Consider the following 19,124-nt stretch of genomic DNA (forward strand, 5'->3'; position numbering starts at 1 on the left):
TTTTCCTTCACCGAAAAGCGATTGGTAAATATCAAATGATATTTCGTACATAAGTTCCGAAAAACTCATTGGTACGAGCCGGGGTTTTGTACCCGTGATCTCCGGATTGCAAGTCGCACGCTCTCTTACCGCTAGGCCACCAGCGCTTCTCTAAATATTTTTTATTAGGTAATTTACATAATTTTAGTGTCATGCGCATTATGTTATGTACCTATTCTGTGGTTGACACATTGGTCGCAAATCGCAAGTGTAATGTCATGTCATGTAAAATGTTTGTAAATAAAATTGTATACCTAGTACATTATACTTACCTACTGCATAATGCATAAATATTAATTATGATTTCACGACATTATTTGGCAATGTTTAAAGTTCTCCGAACTAAACTGCTGGAGATAATTGGAAAGGTCATATCCGTGATCCGTGTGTTAATTGTGATGTTGCAATCAGACTTCAGTGTAGTGATATCGTAGGTGTGATGTCGGGATGGCCGGCGCGCAGCATGCCGCAGCTTACACCGAGCACGCCAGCACGCGCCCAGCTGATTGCCGCGTGCTGATCACGGCGCCGTGACGCGGCGGCGGCGCGGGGCGCGCGTTCGCCATTGGTCGCGTGCACGTGGCCTGATCTCGCACCATGGCAACGCGCGCCCCGCGCCGCCGGCAGACACCGCGTCGCGCCCGCCGTGGGGAGCCGTGTTCAGTCCAGTCCACCCCGTACGATCGCGACGAACGCTCACGACAGCTAACTCGCGTCGGTCGATATCGCGGAGGCTTCGTGGAACCCTTAAAACTCCTGCAGTGTCTTATAATTGCTTACCGACTACGATTATACTGCGGGCGCTCTACATTACAATAGTGCAAGTACTTCCCAAATACTAAACAAGTGAGTGGGTTAATTTGTTTCCTTTTTATAAGTACTAGGTAGGCTAGTACTTACATGTCGAGGTTAGACTCCTATAGGAGATATACGGTGTTATACCGCAAGAGCTCAGGAAGCTGTTACGATCAATCGCTCGGATTTCGACAGGTTCAAGGCCACGGTGGCCATTTTCCTGGTGCGGTCGTCAACTCGTCACACCATTTGAACGGGTATATATTGTCACACATTTATTATAGTTTTTACCTATAAACAGTTTACAATGTCTGACATCTCTGGGAGGCTCTTTGTTTACAATCATCACCCGTTTGTTTTTAGATTTCAATCGATGTTTATATTTCCGCGTTAAGTTAATTAAAGTCTTATTAGCACTACCAAAGGTTTACATTGAAGCTTACTTGGTAATAATTGCGTTTAATATTCAACTATAGTGGTGCAATTTAATTGAAATAATCCGTCACTAGAATCCAACCAGGGTTGGAGTGTTTAGGTTTTAGGTATTTTCCTATTGTAATTAATAGCCAGACATTGCGGAAATTCATATTAATTAAAACTGTTTTGGCTTAGTTTTCTTTTTGAGTTTTTTCCCTTTAACAGGGCCATAAAGGTTACTTTTGAATTACTTAACGCTCTAAAATTTTATTTAACTTTTGTAATGCAGAGAAATAAAAAACCGGCCAAGTTCATTCGGAAACACGCTCTAAGCGTTCCGTGATCACACTCCCGACATCGCGACGCAATAGTAGATTGTTAACCAAGGGAAGACCAAGATAAGTTAGCAGCGATTTTGAAAGCCCAGACGGTGTAAATGTTAAGTAAATGTCATAATTTCATAGAAGTTTGACGTTTAAAATAACACTTGCACCGTTTAGGCTATCGAAATTGCTGCCAACTTATCTTGGTTTGACTCTAGACACTAATTCCTGTCGAGGTAGTCAATAGTCCGAGACTAAAATGGTGTCTTTCACCCGAGTTATACAATACTTTTCATTTCGAATACTTACGAGGAAAGTAAAATACATATGTACTAAAAAAAAACATGACTAAGTTCAATAAACTATTATATTATTTCTTGAGGGACCTTTTAATTAACAAGTATCGTTATTTAGGGAATTGGGAATAAAATATCAGAATGGAAATTATAATCATAAATTTATTTAAACCAAAATTTAATTGTTTATAGTAAAATTCGTAAAAAAAACCTAGGCATTTGGAAAGTTAAATGCTCTAGTGCAGAAACGTATCACTTTACGCACACTTTTTAGAACAACAATGACCTACTTTCGAGCACAAGAAATGAAAAGGATATGATATGAGGCATTATTCTAAACAAAAACAAAAACATGTAAGAAATCTGTCAAGGTAGCAGAGACATAAAACAGATTTAGGGCTGATTTAGATGGCACGCAAACTCGCATGCGATTTTAGTTACATTGCGGACTATTGAGGTTACAACCAATTCGGCCGACCGAGCAAATACCGCAATGTAATTAAAGTCGCGTGCGAGTTCTCACACCGTCTAAATGGGGCCCTTATATCACGTCGTTGACACCTTGCCATTGTTTTGGTGGTTACGTCAAAACCAATCAATCAATTTTGCGTGTTAAGGCTCCATCAAGGTGTTGATGATTCTGCCAATGTCGAGGTTGGAACGTCAAAACCAACACAATGTTCTACAAATTGACATCTAGTGACCAGTGACAACGTCAAACCTGACTTCTTCTCATCTGGCTTCAATACCCCGCGGTAAATTTAAATTCTCTGACAGGATAAAGGAGATCTTTTAAAAGGATATTGGGCGTCTATAAGTTAGTACCACTACCAAATGCAGTTCAGGAGACCTTATAATAGGTCTTTGGGCAATATGACGGCACAGGCACAGCTATCCCAGCTATATCAGAGCTTAAGCAACCATAATGTACCTAGTTTTCTTCACGCGGATGTAAATTATTTTTATTATGTATCTTCAATTAAGAAGTTTGATAAAGATAAGATTAGGTATGTATAGGTATCATAATATATAATAGCTGTCTGGCTCGCTCTTATCGAACCAGCGACCGAAACTGTTACATTCCGAATTCGGAACACACGTATCAGCTGGCTAGCGTCAATTCCCGCCATTTCGAAATTTTTGATATTTGATAGTTTTTCCACTATAACTATTGTCTAATTTAATGAAATTAGGTTATGTTTTGTCGAGGCGAATATATATTTTTAGTTCTGATATGAGCAGGGTCGATCAAGGGTTTATGGAGTTAGAACTGTTAGAAGGCCCAAAAGTTATTTCAACTCGTTTGCAATAAAATATGCGTAGCGTAGGTGGGTCATTCTCCACAATTGTGCCTGCGTCTAAACTCCGTCAAACCATACTAAATGTATGAAAAGTTTGACGGAGTTAAGCCTGACTGACTGCAGTCATATAATTTAAGAATGATCCAGGCAGGGTTCTATACACTAACTATTGAGAGCCAAGTGGATTTGAACTCGATCTCATTTATGTTTATACACATGAATGATTTTCAAAGTGTTTTTTCTTGTTCATTACTGCCGTTTTATTCTGCGTACCATCCACTTAGCAGCTGGTCAGGGTCAGATTGAGCCAACTCTATATATAGGTTACCTACAGTGGAAAGTGTGCTTCCTCTAAGAGTGTGGACGTGCCACAAATCGTTAAATATGACGTTTGTGGACACTTTGTCACTTAAAAGTCGGTGCAATATTAGACTCTTATGTCGGGCCTTACGGGCAATAAGAATGGGGCCAGAACAGCGGTGTCACGCACACGAATTCGAGCCAATCGTGCAGTCTAACGCCACAACGCGATTGGTTAATAAGTTAGCATCACGCGCACGATAGGTCGCAGCTAGTTGCGTTAGACTGCACGATTGGCTCGAATTTGCGAGTGACACCGCTGAACTAGCTTACTTAGATATATGTCAATGCTCTATGTAGGTAACTGCTAAGTAAATTTTCCACAAGTATCTAAAAGACGCGAAAGCACGAAAGTTGCTTGAAGGTGACCTCCTTGACGAACTTGACCTAATGTTTATATTCCGTCCAACGGCCATTAAGATAACAATATGTCGAAGCATACCTATCCGCGAGTGATAACTAACCACTTGACAATTCTGATTTAATACTTAAATATATGCAATTATAGTTTTGCGAATAAAATTGGCTAGTTTTGATTCAGATATACTATTAAGAGGCTGTCAATACCTAAAGCGCGCACACTGTCTATTTGTATCGGAGTAAATGAGATAGCACTGTCGCATATTACTGGGCCTGGCCAAGGGAATAATAAGAAAAATATTTAAATAATCATGTATCGAGTACAACCACGGTTTTTGAAATATAATTAATATGAACATATATTTTTCTTACTTGACTAAAACAAATAGTCTTTCTTAAAAAACTGTTTAAGTAACATCAATTTCAAGGACATTGGGTGTTGACAGCCTCTTAATATATAGTCAGCAGTCAGCCCTTTTAGCTAAATCCTATAGAACGGGTTATTCCCACTAAGTTACCACCAAATTGTTACCAGTGGTAACTACTGGGATTTTGTTTCCCACCTTTTACCACTGGTAACTACTGGAAAAAAAACTCACTAGTTATCACCAACTTGGTTTGGTGGTAATTTTTTCCCAGTAGTTACCACCGAAATGTTGTTAGAGTTCAATACTAATAAAACAGTAGAATTATTAGCATAGTATGTATAGAGTGTTTCAATAAATAATTATAAGTTGATTAGTGTTTCAGTAAACTGCCTTATAAAAGTGATCCAAAATATTAAAACCGGTGCATGTGGTAACCACTGGTAACAACTTGGTGGTAACTAGAGGGAACCCATAGAACCAAACTAGGTAAAGGGGAACCTATTCTAGCACCATTTTATAAAGAAACAGTCTGAGCGGAAAGGGAAGATTCGTGGAATGCAATACCCATACATTCTACAACTCTTCACTTTTCGCACAGACTATAATATGCCTGTATGTCCTTGGCTTCGTGAACCACACAAAATATTGCAACTTTAAAAATAAGCTTTAGGTACACGTGTATGTATATGTATGAAGAATAAATTAAGAAAACAAGAAAAAGACAACTAAAATTGCATTGTGATGGCGTAAATCAGTCTATAAATAGGTACCCGCTTACAGTACCTACATCTCTAAATGTCTCAGCAGGGTGTCAACTACCTTTAAGACATTAGCATGTCGAACACCTGGAACATTCTACTTCTTTTTGGAGCTGAAATTGTTACATATGAATTTGGAGGGCCTGGTCACTTTTTCTCTAGTCTATTTCTGTTTTTTATAATTTAAAAGGTTATTAAAGGTTGTCTGGAAGAGGTCGCTTTTTAGCGATCAGACCGCCTGTTGTTTACCTCTGCTTGTGTTGCTGATTTCTTTTATTGAGGTGTGCAATAAAAAGTATTTGCATTGTATTGTATATATACCGTGAGCTGGTAAAATCCGACAGATTTTAACCGCGCATTCCACGCATTTTATTTGCATACGAATAAGTAAAGTGGTTTTTAGGGTTCCGTAGCCAAATGGCAAAAAACGGAACCCTTATATATTCGTCATGTCCGTCTGTCTGTCCGATTATGTCACAGCCACTTTTTTTACAGAATAAAATTGGGAATTTCCTTTAAACTTTAATGTACCTGTCAGTAGGTATGTCTAAACCAAGTAATATAGTGGCAGGCGTTGTAGCCGAAATCGCGTTTTTCAGTAAGTTATTACAGAAACAAATTTTCACAATAATTGTCATTATATCTAAAACAAGACAAATTCCATAAAACTGCGACATTTTAGTTTCTAAATGCGGTCAAGAATACACCTTTAAAATCTATCGATTGTTACCAGTCCTCGATGTATAGTAGTTTAACTATTTAAAAAGCGCAAATCATAAAATATTTAATGAAATAATTTGATTTGATCCCTATTGTACGAAATTTTAAAACATATCGCAGCATGGCCTCCATCTACGCCGGTCCCGGCGTCTATCTGCTTAGTTAACCGGTTGTGTGTCAACAAAAACAATGACGCGCGAAACCACGCGAGCCGCGTGTGCGCATACACGTGTATAGCAACAGGGTTATAACCGAGAAAATCGTAATTCGTCAATTGCGGCCATTTTTCTCTGTCACTCTAATTGCGTCTTAGTGAGAGTAAAAGAGAAAGATTCCCGCAATTTGCGAATTTCGGTTTTCGCGGTAGGCCCCCAGAGGGCTTACCTCTCTGTCGCACTTGTAAATTCGCACGTAAGTGTGACAGGGAGGCAACACGTCGAACGTGGTTCGCGGTAGGCCTCCAGAGCCAGTGTTGCCAGGCGATGAAGTGAAAAATGCATAAGTAGAGCTTTAATTACGTGCACTTCAGCTCGTTTGTGGTGCGCGTCCCGCGGCCGCTGCTGGAAACCATCGCGAGCGCAGACTTCTGGCCGAAATGTGTGATATTTCGGCGGTTTCGTGGGAATCTGCCGAATCCCGCACCAGAACAGGCGGCGCAACCGAAAACTGCGTCGTCAAAATGATATTTATATTTTAAGATTTTTATTATTGTATGTATGTTAGTCTGTAAGGTATGTATATATGGGCCATAGTTGCCTGAAAATAAATGATATTTAATTTAATTTGATTTAATTTAATAACGGGGATTTTTCAATAATGTCCAAAAAAATCACGAATTTAAATGAAAACAGCGGTACAAAAGCGGCGCGGCGGTAAAAAAAAAAGGATGGATTCATTGGCAACGAAGCGGTGTATCCGGGAGAAACTACTGCGAAAATGTAAATTTTATTTATATATTATACAACGTGTTACACCAGCCACGTTGTATTGTATCATCATGAAAAAAAATTGACTCTTTCATACATTTTGGCTGGCTGATGTTGATATCTTGTATGGGAGAGACAATTTTTTTATCGCGATTTCGGGGTTGGTCTTTGACTTTAGTCACTTCGCATTATAAGTATGCATAAATATTTACAAACGGACCTCTTAGTAAAGCCTGACCAGCAACATATGATCACGCGCCATATTGCGGAATTTCATGGAAATAAATTTTTCGTAAACTGAACTATCACCCTATACATGAGAACAGCGCCCTCTTGACAATGATCATATATTTCTGGACGGGCTCTAGTTAAGGTGTGGTTGTCGAATCGTATTTAGCGAAATTCGAATAAAATTACGTGAGTAACTTAACCCTTTGAACGCTTTATATCATAAACACAAACATCACTGAAACGCCAAGCTCCCGGGCGCAATCGAAAGTGTTAAGGTTACTTTGATAGCGTCTCCGCCATAGCCATAACACGTATATGTGTCCTTGGCGCTGTGGGCTACTAGTGTAACGACAACTTTAGGTGTTCTTGATGTTCAAAAGGTTAACCTAACAGTCTATACAGTCAAACCTGAGTAAGCGAGAGCTCAAGCGACCAGAATATTTTTCTCGCTCATAGAGGTTTTTCTCTAATCCGAGTTTCACACTCATAGAGGTAAGAGGACATTTCTCGCTTAGGCAGGTTTTAAAAATAAGTCGCAGTGATATGTTATATTACTAATATTACTTATTCCATTTAACTAATATTTATGAAACAAAATTTACAGTGAATTTTGTTTTTGTGATTTGCCGCTCTCGAAACAGTTTGCATTTCTTGTTTAGATATTCCTAGAATGTGTGTAGAACTGAGCAAGTTTGATCGAAAATATCGATTCACGACCAACATTTGGTTTTCCAAAAAGGATACGGATCAAAAACAATGACCTATTAGAGACAAACACTTTTTATAAACAATTAAAAAAATTGTTAGACCTGGTGCACCACGTGCGCGTTAGTTCCACGAAAATTAGAAAGTACCAAAAAGAACGTTTAATAAGTACACTAAGGACTCTCGCTTATAGAGGTCAAGGGAGAGACACCCTCTGATACAGAGGTTCGAAGCGGAGAAACGACTCTCTCTTGGAGAGGTTTGTATCTTTCTCTAATAGAGGTAATTTAGGGCAAAAATTACGGGACCTTACAATTTTATTACTCTCGCTAATAGATGTCTCTCGTTTATCCAGTTCTATCTTATCGGTCGACAAATTTAATTTAATTTTTATCTTTGACTTGACAACGTAAAGTCTTCGATTAGAATTATAAATTTAGCAACTCGGTTTTTTTAAATCGAAATGTTGACAACTCGATATTTGCACGGTATTTAGAGGTCAGTTCAGATGCGAGACAACTTTACAAAACACGATGCTATGATGTAACTGACCTTAATAACTTCCAACCAACCATCTCAGTTGAACAGTAGAGCGTAGACATATAGCTGTCTGGAATATACTAATATTACAGACTTAAAAAAAGGTATCAAGCGAGGATGACGCGCGAAACCTGATCTGTGATCTCTTAGCGGTTAACTGCGTCAGTGTTAGCGGTCTTTGAATTAAACTGCGACGCTCTGACAGTGTTCAATTGTAACGGCTAGTTCCCATAAGAATTAAGAACCAATTTTTAATTTGTGATCGTTTTTTTTTCGTTATAGTTCGTGTCATGCGCGATGACGCGCAGATTTGTCAAATCTAACTTTTATTAGTATGACATTAAGAGTTAAGGCACGCGTCTTCGTGAATGACACGAACTGTAGATTCGGAATATTCGGTTAAACTTTGGCTGGTTTGAAGAGCTCTTCAATCCGGGCGGAATACCTACGAAATCAAATTTCGAACGAACAAAATCAATGTAATTTTCCGTTGAGTTAGGCACGAAAATACCATAAATACGGCGATATTGTGTTTATTATGAACGGCAAAGCTAATCAGTAGAGTTATTAGCTTAGCACTCCTGCATTTAAATATGTATACAGTGGGACTCGCCGCTCCTTTTTCCTCTCCTGGGAAGAGGGGGGATATTTTGTTCCCTACCCACTAAACTCACTCCGGCGTTTCACCCTCTGCCGTTAGCGAGAGAGCGCGCTGGGATTGAGAAAATTCCACCGCCGACGGCGCTCTCCGGCTGGCCCGGGTTATCGCCATGGGGGGGGGGGGGTTATCAGAAACGCTCCTCCGACGACGCTCCACTATGGAACGAAGCTACGAATATAATTTCTTTGCCTTCGACCCTGCCGCCTGTCCAGCGGCGTAGCGTATGTGTTTGCCGCCCGGGGCCGATCAGAAATTTGCCGCCCCAATTTACGACCAACATCACTTGGATTTTTACTGATAAAAAGTTAGTGATAAAAGTTATAGGTACAGTTTTTACAGTTTATTCTATTTAATTTTCGAAGGAAATGGTTTAAATTTATTATTTTACTTTAGTAGGTACACTAAACAGATATCGTACAATATCATGAAAAACATACAATTGCATATGATGGCTTAAAAATTAGCACGAGATTCAAAACAACACAGCATGCTTTACAAGTAAGCGCAAATGTATAAAAAATCATGAAAAAAATACGCGGCCTCTTTAAGGGTTTTATTTCAACCTATATAAAGTATAAAATATAATACTATGATATAATTATATTATTATATTATATTATAAAAAGACATTCTGATAAAAAATTATAACTAGAAATAAGCCCTATGTCCCGTTCCGACTGTCACCTGATCCAATTCCAAATGTGCCAAAAATGCTAGCGGCATTGCCGCGTTGCACAGCTAGCGATATTTGCTGAACCAGGAAAGAGCCGGCACGGGGGTCGCTGCCCCTATCTCTCAAACGTCGCCCCAAAGTACTAATAAGTTTTTTGGCCTCCACACACCAAGGCCCCGCAGTTTCTATTGCGACCGGAACAAAGTCGTACGCTGGTACCAAGTTTGCGTATTTATTATATTTTAATTTCGCAGCACTCTCGGCGGCCGCGCCTGCTAATTTGCTAGTATGGGTGATGTGGGAGGGGGCAAAGGTGCTAACGCAAGTGGCGTCCCAAATCAGGCTGCGGCCTTTTGCGCAAGGTACCAGCGTAAGGCCGTCCGGTCGCTTACCGTCTGTGCGGCTTAAGCCCTGCGGCTCCAGGATACATGGTATATTGGCCGAGACCATGGCACGACGGATCAGCTCGTTGATGGCGTTATGTCTTGGTATTCGCCCCGCACATCGCAAGCAGCTTAAGCCGTGGTGCCCATTAGCCTCGACCATCGTCCCGCAGATGCAGCGATGGGTTTCGCATACCTTGCATCCTAGTCTTAAGGCCACTCCGACTCTTAATGTGTCATCGTCTAAAAAGGTACCCAATTGCGGAGAAGGCAGTGCGTGCAGCCAGGCCCCCGACTCGGGTTGCCTAACGGCTTTTAGTCTGGCCACATCTTCTACTTGTGGAGCGCTGTTCAATAGGCTGAAATAAGTGCGCTCACACAAGGTGTTGTCCCAAGGTCTTTGCAGATCGGGGTTGTCCGGGCGTACGGCTCCAGAACAGCGGGTCGTCCACTCAGCTAAGGCCTCCTCTACGAATGGAAGACAGATTTTGCCACCATTAAAAGATAATATTTTAGTGACAAGTCCTGTCGACGCATGAGAGGAAGCAAGGAATGCTACAACTCCAACATCGTTCATGCTACGGATTCCTAAACCCCCATAGCGGATAGGAAGCGTTGCCTGGCTCCATTGTGCTTCATGCAATTGGACGTTTAGGATGTTTTCAAGACCTTCTTTGAGTGTGGAATCATACTCTTGAACATCCTGCTTAAACATCCACGTTGGCGCCGTCCGTAGAGTGTAAGTTACTCGCGGCATAGTGAAGCAATTGCGTAACAATATTAGAGATACGTGCGCTGAAAGGTGCTTTAGGCGCTCGTAAGAGGATCTTAATGCCGAAGTCTTTTCCTGGAGCACCGATCTCACCCCTTCTGGAAAAATCGGTGCACCAAGGAGGCAAAAGGATGATTTATCTAGGACCTTAATGCCTGGAAGTAAAGGTTCGAAATTGGAGACGGAGTTCATCGCAGCGGTACTGCAGGCAAACAACTCGCACTTCGCTGGGTTTATTTCCAGGCCAATAGATTGCAGGGCTGGCAGAAGTCTGCCGACGTCGTTGAGAACAACATCAGAATCACCTCCTATAGTGCCATCGTCTAAATACCAGACATTCAGAGGTGATTCTAATGTTGTGATCAGGCTTTGTATAGCTAGGCAAAACACAAGGGGGCCCAATGGATTTAAGGTGATTTTGATCCCTATTTATTAATTTTTCTGTTTTACATGGTTGAATCGTACATAAAACAAATGTTGGGTCTTTTATCTTTCCTTAGATACTTAAATCATGTGCATTGGACTGGCAAAATTGCAACTGTACATGTTTTACCAAACCTACTCATTGAATGGCAGTCAAAAATAAGCATGTTACTGAAAAGTACCCTAAGTATGAAGGTATTAGCTGAAGTATAAACTTGTCGAAGAACTAAATGCTGGTGATAAAATAGCGTTATAATAAAGTAGGTTCATATAAATAAACAATTGTACCTATTTTATTTATGTGACACTGATTTTTACTCCCTTTTGTGAAGTATATTTTTTCACAATCCAGCCGCGTATTCGCGTCTAACAACAATCCCAAAGTAAACAAGTAGTAAATAAAGACGCGATCTAAATTTTAAAACAATTATAATACGTTTTGATCATATAAAACAAGCTTTCAAATCATGGCTAACTTTTTTTATCAAAAACTTTGTATTAAGTACATATTATCAGTCAAAACCTTTGTGACATAACTTATGACCTGGCTAGACAAAGTTGGGTAAAAGTGGTAAAATACAAAAATATGTTCAAAAACCAAAACTCGACTACTGAAAATCTGGCTCATAAAAGCATGAAAAAAGAAAAAAATCTCATCTGAAGTAATCACGGAGAAAATATTGCATATTTACATCTTTTAAATAAAGAAATACAATTTAACATAATTTACTAAATTTTGAATACACTGTGGGAACGAGTAACCCATATGGAGTTTTGATCAAATTCGACTAAAATGTGTGTGTATTTGCACACGACACGTTATTTATTATTACATCTTGGTAAAAAAAAAACATTACAGCGAATGTAGGTAATAGTTATTTGCTTTACAAGGGGGCAACGTTGTTGTTTAACCACTCGTACTAATATTGATACCCGAGCAAGCGAAAGATTCAAAAATTGAAGTTCGAGCAGTGTAATGACTATGGTGACCGTTGCGAGGGTTTCAAGGTTAAACAGACTTTGCCTCCGAGTAAACACAACATTTTTCACCACACCAATGCGAGGAAAATACTAACTATGAAATTAAATACCAAAAAAATCAAACCAAATCAAATTCAAATGAACGTAATAATACATTTATCATTGGAAATGATAATTTAAAAGTAAACAACACTAGGTAACAACTCACAATTTGCATCTGATTACTTTGCCTCACATGCATGTGGATAAAATTCAACTTTCTCATTCGTTTTTGAACAATCAAGAGAGCCTTTACCCGTTGGTGTGGTGAAAAGTTTTTTTTATTATTTACTGATAATTTTTAAGGTAAATTATTATTTCAGATGAGAATGTTTTCTTGTTTCATACGCTTTAGAGCGCAATTTTCAGTAGTCTGCTTTAATATTTGAAAGCTTTTTATTTAATTAATTTTGGGGTTATAATTTCATAATGGATTATTTAAAATCATTTTACATTATTTTTGTGCCATGGTCCCTTCAGCACAGCAGCGCACGCAAAGCGCCCAATGCTTTTACATGAGAGCGCAAAAGGCGCCCGTTATTCCATCGCCCGCAGCGTGACAACATACGTCAGGCAATGCCCGACTCTTTTAATATGAGGGCACTGAAGCCACCGGCATTTAATCGCGCGTATCGCACCACGTTCATTGGGCTACGCCCGACTATTTTTGCGAATGATGGCGCTGACGGCGCCCAGATTGCGCGCAGAGGGCACCGTGTTCAATTTGGTGTAATGTCATATAGGGTTATCGGTTATACCTATAACCAGGGGGCCTACCGCAAAAACTGAAATTCGCAAATTGCGGGTATCATTCTCTTTTACTCTCACTAAGACGTAATTAGAGTACAGAGAAAAATGCCCGCAATTGACGAACTTCGATTTTCGCGGTTGTAGCCCAGCGTACAATCGTGTATGCTCGGCGGTGTAAGCACTCCGGCAGCGATTGACCGCCGTGCGCTCCCGCGGTGCATTGGTTCGTTTCGTGGCACGATTTGAAAATATGGATTTCTTAATTTTATGTTTTTTTATATACCGTATTTTGCCGCCCCCTCTCATGTGCCGCCCGGGGCTATGGCCCCCCTAGCCCCCCCCTCGCTACGCCTCTGCGCCTGTCGGAGAGGCAGCGCGTCATCAGTAGCTTCGCGCTCTCTCTCCGCTTCCTCCTTGCGATATAACTTGTTCATAAAAGGAGGTCACTGCTTCAAAGTTCCTCTTACTACCCAGTATCGCCGCTATTATGCTGTATTCCGTACCATAAGCCTAATAATTTCTGATCGCACTCTAAAAAAACTCGAATATGTAAGAGCGATAGAGTGGCAGAGATAACGATTTTCGTCAAAAGAAGGGACATAGCTGTGGTAAACATAGTTATATCAAATTGTGTAAAAATGTTTTCCAAAATATCAATATCTTGGGATGAAAATGGAGACTACATTTGTATGGAGAAGCGATTGTTCCAGTCACAAAAAAGTCTAAAAAAAATTCTAGTGAGAAATGATGTCATATATTAATTAATATTCTTCCATTCCCACGCATAAACCCCTCATTTTATTTGTTTACTTACGCTCTGACGATCATTTTCAATTTATAGGCAAATATTCTTAACAAAACACTTAACGTAGTAAACGTAGTCTTACTTTAATAAACTGTTAGCATAATTGTGTGACTTCCTTGAACTTGACAAACACGACTTATATTCTATTCTAGTCAACGACGGATCAACGAAGAACTGGCTGATGGGGAACTGCAGCGGTATCATAATCGCATTTTTGTCATTTGTCATGTCGTGCGTCACTTTCGCACTTATATACTTGTCAGAACGTGACAGGCATGTTGACAAATGATAAAGAGCATTTTTGTCACTTGTCAGTGCAGTCCGTCTGTATCGGCGCTAACGCCTAGCGAACGAAACGCAATTGTCACTGTCGCACTAATGTGGAAGAGAAATAGAGAAATGATTACGCAACGCTACAGAGCGTTAACGATTGGCACGCTGGCTAATCACCCAGCTTGTTTACGTTTTTGATCTGTGATAGTGCATGTGTACTGTGCGCTGATATGTTAGTTACTAGGGGAACAGCACAGCACACTACGCCAGAAGGCCTCGCTAAATCAGTGTTGCCAGGCGTACGATAATTATCGTACACGGTACACGTAACACGTACGATAATTATGGGTTCCGGTGCGATGTACAGTCAGCTGCAGAGAACGGTGACCACCCCTGCATACAATCAGTCTATGCAGGAGGATCACCTCTCTGCATCTGATTGTACGTTCCAAAGAGCAATTATCGTACGAAAAAGTACGATTTTCAGCCTTTGGACGAGGCCACCCAAAATATCAAATATCAAACAAATATCAAAATATGACACCTTTTGGATTTTCGATTCCTTGGTTTACGTCTAAAATATCCAAATTTTCTGTAAACCGTTTGGATATTTATGACTAAAATACACAAATAAAGCCGATGTTTGGCGCAATTTAGATGAAAATTGCATTTTTTTTTATTATACACTCGACATTTAGGCTTATTTTGCAAGAATTTTTGGGAGTAGTGCCGCTTTGATAAGCGTACGATAATTTTGCCCCGCTCACCTGGCAACACTGCGCAAAATGTACCTTAGCCATATTAAACTACGGTCTTGCGACGTCGCAGACTACGCTCATGCGCCTTGCCACCTTTATAAGTAACCTAGGTAATTATTTAAATAATGTCTGTTGATAGTGACAACGCGCATGCCTTTTGTGTATTGTTTGTTTGTAACCAAGCGGAAATTCAAAGATCAACATAAAGTTTGACACCTGTCTAATGCGCGTGTTAGGTTAGGAGCTGTCAGTAATAATAATGTAAACAAACAATTAAACGAATCCCATCAAAAACACTTTCATGTAAAATGTTGTCAAGACGAAACCTTACGGTCGCACTGTCAAAAAGTTATTGTACCCCTAGTGTAAATATTTAGTCGATAGCGAAACGTGACGTACGCGTTTGCGTTAAGTCTCATTTTGTATGGGTTTTTGAACAGCGCGCCAAGCGGGACGTTTAATGTCAAATAGTTTGTTTAATGTTAAAGTCAAAAATCTCATACAAAATGACACTTAACGCAAACGCGTACGTCACGTTTCGCTGTCGAAAATATTTACACTAGGGGTACTGATCTCATGTAGAGTCAAGCTTCTAACTCTACAAGCCGTAACTTCACAAACTCTACATTTTAGTCACATATGTTAACGGCACCAATCATGGAACATTTAAGAGAAAATTTGGAGTGTTTTTGATATTTCACTGACACCTGTAAAATGTCTACCGCTTTACGCTTTAAAAGTTGAATGTCCAATTCGTCCTTTATGTTTTCTATGTATTTAATGAAAGCTTCAGCAAATGGTTTCAATATTATTAACCAATTAAAACGGTGGTTTTTTGCTCCAGTCATGAAATGTACGGCGCCATACATTTTCAAAATAACAAATATCAATGAAAAATTAAACTTAAGCAGCTCTTTGGCTCTTGTTTATAGTAAAATGTTGCTAGCGATTAAAAACTGATGGTAAATACTTGTTTTACAGGATTTGTCCATGGGATGGCCATTACTGGTGCCTGTTCCTTTACAGGGGTGTTTACTATATGTGGCTTGGCCGTGTCGCTACCATATATATAATGGGCGTATTAACGTGAATAAATTTTTGGCAAAAATTTCATTTTTGGTACAAGCTTTTATCGCTGACTGTACCTTTCTTTCCACGGGCAACTAATACTCATCGAAACAATTCTAAAAACCCCAAATACAATTAGGTTGCGTTGTTTTATCACAGAGTTCCTATGGCCACCTCCTGTCTCCATCATTAGATCAGATAGATTTGACCTCTACATAGCAAGCTTCTAACAATGTATTCACTGTTCATTACTTTTCTGTTATGCAACAGTTCTTGTAGTAACGAAAGTCTTGTAGTAGTCGATGTCAAGATATCTTGACATCGACTCGAATAGAAATAGCGCCTTATTGACAGACTACAGTAAGCACCTTTTAGGTTGAAAATGGCACAAATTATGACGTATGGGATTTGCTAACTCGCGGAAATTTATCCAAATGCTAATCATTGAGTTACCAGAATTACCGGTTCCCACGATGACGCAGATTCACTATTAATATTTCAACGTTGACGCAAAATTCCGCGGTTCCAATGAAAAGGGGTACAAGTCGCGCGCAGCTCAGGTGAAAAAAGATGCAAGTATTATTTAGAACGTATATCCTTTTTGACCTGCGCTGCGCGAGATTTGTATCCTTATTTAGAGCCACGGAATTGTTTGAGGATGATGTTCCTTTTTCGGATTTCGTTTTTGACGATTCTTTGTCATATTTTATAAAAATTGGTGGGTTTGAAGAGCTCCTCAATCAGGTCTGAATAAAAAGGAACTACTAAGTTTGGTACAAATAAAAATATGTATATTCCTGTTTAAACAAATTGCTACGTTACCAATCATTTATTCTGTTACATGACATTCTTTTATATAGGCTCTATGAAAAATTATCGTTATCTAGTTTGCGTCGGGAACAGCGACATCTTTGAGGTAATTTAAACAACAAACTAAACATACTCCGTATCGGCTCGAACATACTGCCGTCTAAATGACAGAATGTCATCACTGATCACTGTAATGTTCTGCCGCCAGAGTGCAGCACTAGCACCTTTCCTAAACCATAGAGAAATTTATACATACTGTCTCTTAAACTGTTTTTGACAAGTTTTCACAGATAATAAAATATGACATTGATGTATCAAGGCGGTTTGTTTATAAAAGGCCTATCGGGAAACGCGAAAATCGAAATTTAGATATCTGTTAGATAAGGATTTTTCTATTTTCTTGTTTCGCGGTAGACCCTCAGATTGTGATGGATTGTGGTAGTTGCGCCCAGGGCCGGATTTAGGGGAGGGCAACTGGGGCTACAGCCCCGGGGCCTCCACAAAAGAGGGGCCCCCACAATAGAGACTTCGGAAAATTTACCAATTTATTTGGAAAATTATTTGGGGCCAGGGGGCCTCCACTCCTTTTTTGCCCGAGGCCTCCAGACCTCTGAATCCGGCATTGTGGCGCCCCCTACGCAGAGTTTCGCGTAATATTCCCTATTCCCATTGAGTTACGAGAATTCCATACGATTTCGTTACTCAGTGGAAGATTTTGTAGGCAGGGTTCGGAACTGTTTTTTTTAAACCCGAAATAGCCCAATGTTTTTAATTATTTTATGTTCGTTACGTAGGACAGAATTACACAACTTCGTATTATTAGCTTGTCCCATTAAAATTAAATAATAAACAAAAGAACGTAATAAAAAGAATACCGGTATTTTTTGTATGAAGAAAAACCGGTTCCAAGACTTCCTTGTTTTGTAGGACATACGAGAACGGTGAAATTGCGCTGATGTTGTAAAGAACAGGGAACTGTACCTATCCACCAAGTTTAATCAAAATCGCAGAAAAACCCAAAAACAACAACAAAAAAATATCCCAAACAGCATTTAATTCAAACAAACTCAAGGGTACCGATTACCAATACCTAAACTGTCGTAAAAATGAGTTCAGACAGTTTTGTTCAAACCACGAGCATAGGAACGTGTCCGTTATGACGCAAACCTACCACTAAAAAGATGCATGCGGCACGATTATGCTAATCGCGCCATGCCCCACCCACGTGTGTTGAAAAAAAAAACATTGTGGACAAACTGAAAATCCAATTACAAAATAAATAAATAAATATATGTGGACGTACGTTTGAATTGACCTCGATTTACGTATACATTCTTTTCATCGGCAAACCTAAGTAAACGTTAAGATACCACGCGTCCGTACAAAAAGAGAAAACGTTTTTCACTTCTAAACATTTTTCCATTCTCCATGACTCTTAGTATGTTCTTGACACAATGAAAAATTAGGTTTATAGGCGTTCCTTGTTTTCATAAATTTGCAAAAAAAAAACTGGAATATATTATGCTGAAGCGATCGACATCAAAATCAAAGTGATTTGTTAAGATTTAGTTAGTGGAAAACGTTTTCTCCCGTAATGGAATTTCATAGAAAAATTACCGTTAGATTCGAAAAGCTATTCTTCCGTACCGTATGCGACGTGATATGACGTCTTTGGTCGTCAATAGGTTAAGACGCAGAGTAGAAAGATCGCCATAACTTCGATGGATGACATTATGACATTGATAAACTTCGCCTATCACGCGGTACAGACACGATAAAGAATTCGTCTCTTCGTGACCCCACGTTAATTAGTTTAAGTTGATCAAAATAAAAAGAAACTCGTGTTTAGATTGTTTATATTATATGCTCACATGCGGGCGGTTTTCTGTTGTTATTATTATATACCACGTCGATGTCAAACAAGGATACGAATACGACCCATCTGATAGTAAGCAGTCACGATGGGTCGAATCTTGGAAGCTAAATTTGACCCACTTCCCGGTTTCCAATTGAGCTGAAATTTTGCATACATATGTAAGTCAGGTGACAATGCAATATTATGGTACCATCGAGCTGATCTGATGATTGGAGACAGGAGATGGCCATGGGATCTCTCTGATAATACAACGCAACCTAATTGTGTTTGGGGTTTTTAGAATTGTTTCGATAAGTATTAGTTGCCTGTGGAAAGAAAGGTAGTCAGCGATAAAAGATTGTACCATAAATGAAATTTTTGCCAAAAATTTATTTTATATATACGGTAATTACATAACTTTTTTGTTGATTCAGTTTTTGGAAAATTTCCAAAATGGCGGAGCCTTAACCGGGATTAATTCCATACTTTTTAAAAAAATCCTTACTTATGACGTCTAATCATGAAATAGGTAAGGCGAATTGATACTCTGTGGAATGAAATATAATAATTAAAATCCATAGTAGTGTGGTTAATTAGTAGTCTTTTGGAATTGTTAGGTATAACCAAAATGAATTGTCATTAAAAAAGTCGATAGTAAGATGTAAACGTTCATTATCCAAATAAGACAAAACAGAATTAAATATTGTTGCATTGTTAATATGTAAAATATTTAA

At 39.3% G+C, this 19,124-nt stretch overlaps 1 protein-coding gene across 1 annotated transcript in view; it reads left to right on the plus strand.

Moving 5' to 3' along the window:
- Positions 1-665: 665 nt before the first annotated feature.
- The window catches only part of LOC133523795 (fatty acid synthase), a 53,621-nt gene continuing 35,162 nt past the window's right edge, over positions 666-19,124 (plus strand). Inside the window, exon 1 of the mRNA XM_061859529.1 lies at positions 666-885. The gene's annotated coding sequence lies outside the window, so the exon portion shown is untranslated. The remainder of the gene's footprint in view (positions 886-19,124) is intronic.

This window comes from Cydia pomonella, chromosome 12 (assembly GCF_033807575.1).
Source record: "Cydia pomonella isolate Wapato2018A chromosome 12, ilCydPomo1, whole genome shotgun sequence".
Classification (NCBI taxonomy): Eukaryota; Metazoa; Arthropoda; class Insecta; order Lepidoptera; family Tortricidae; genus Cydia; species Cydia pomonella.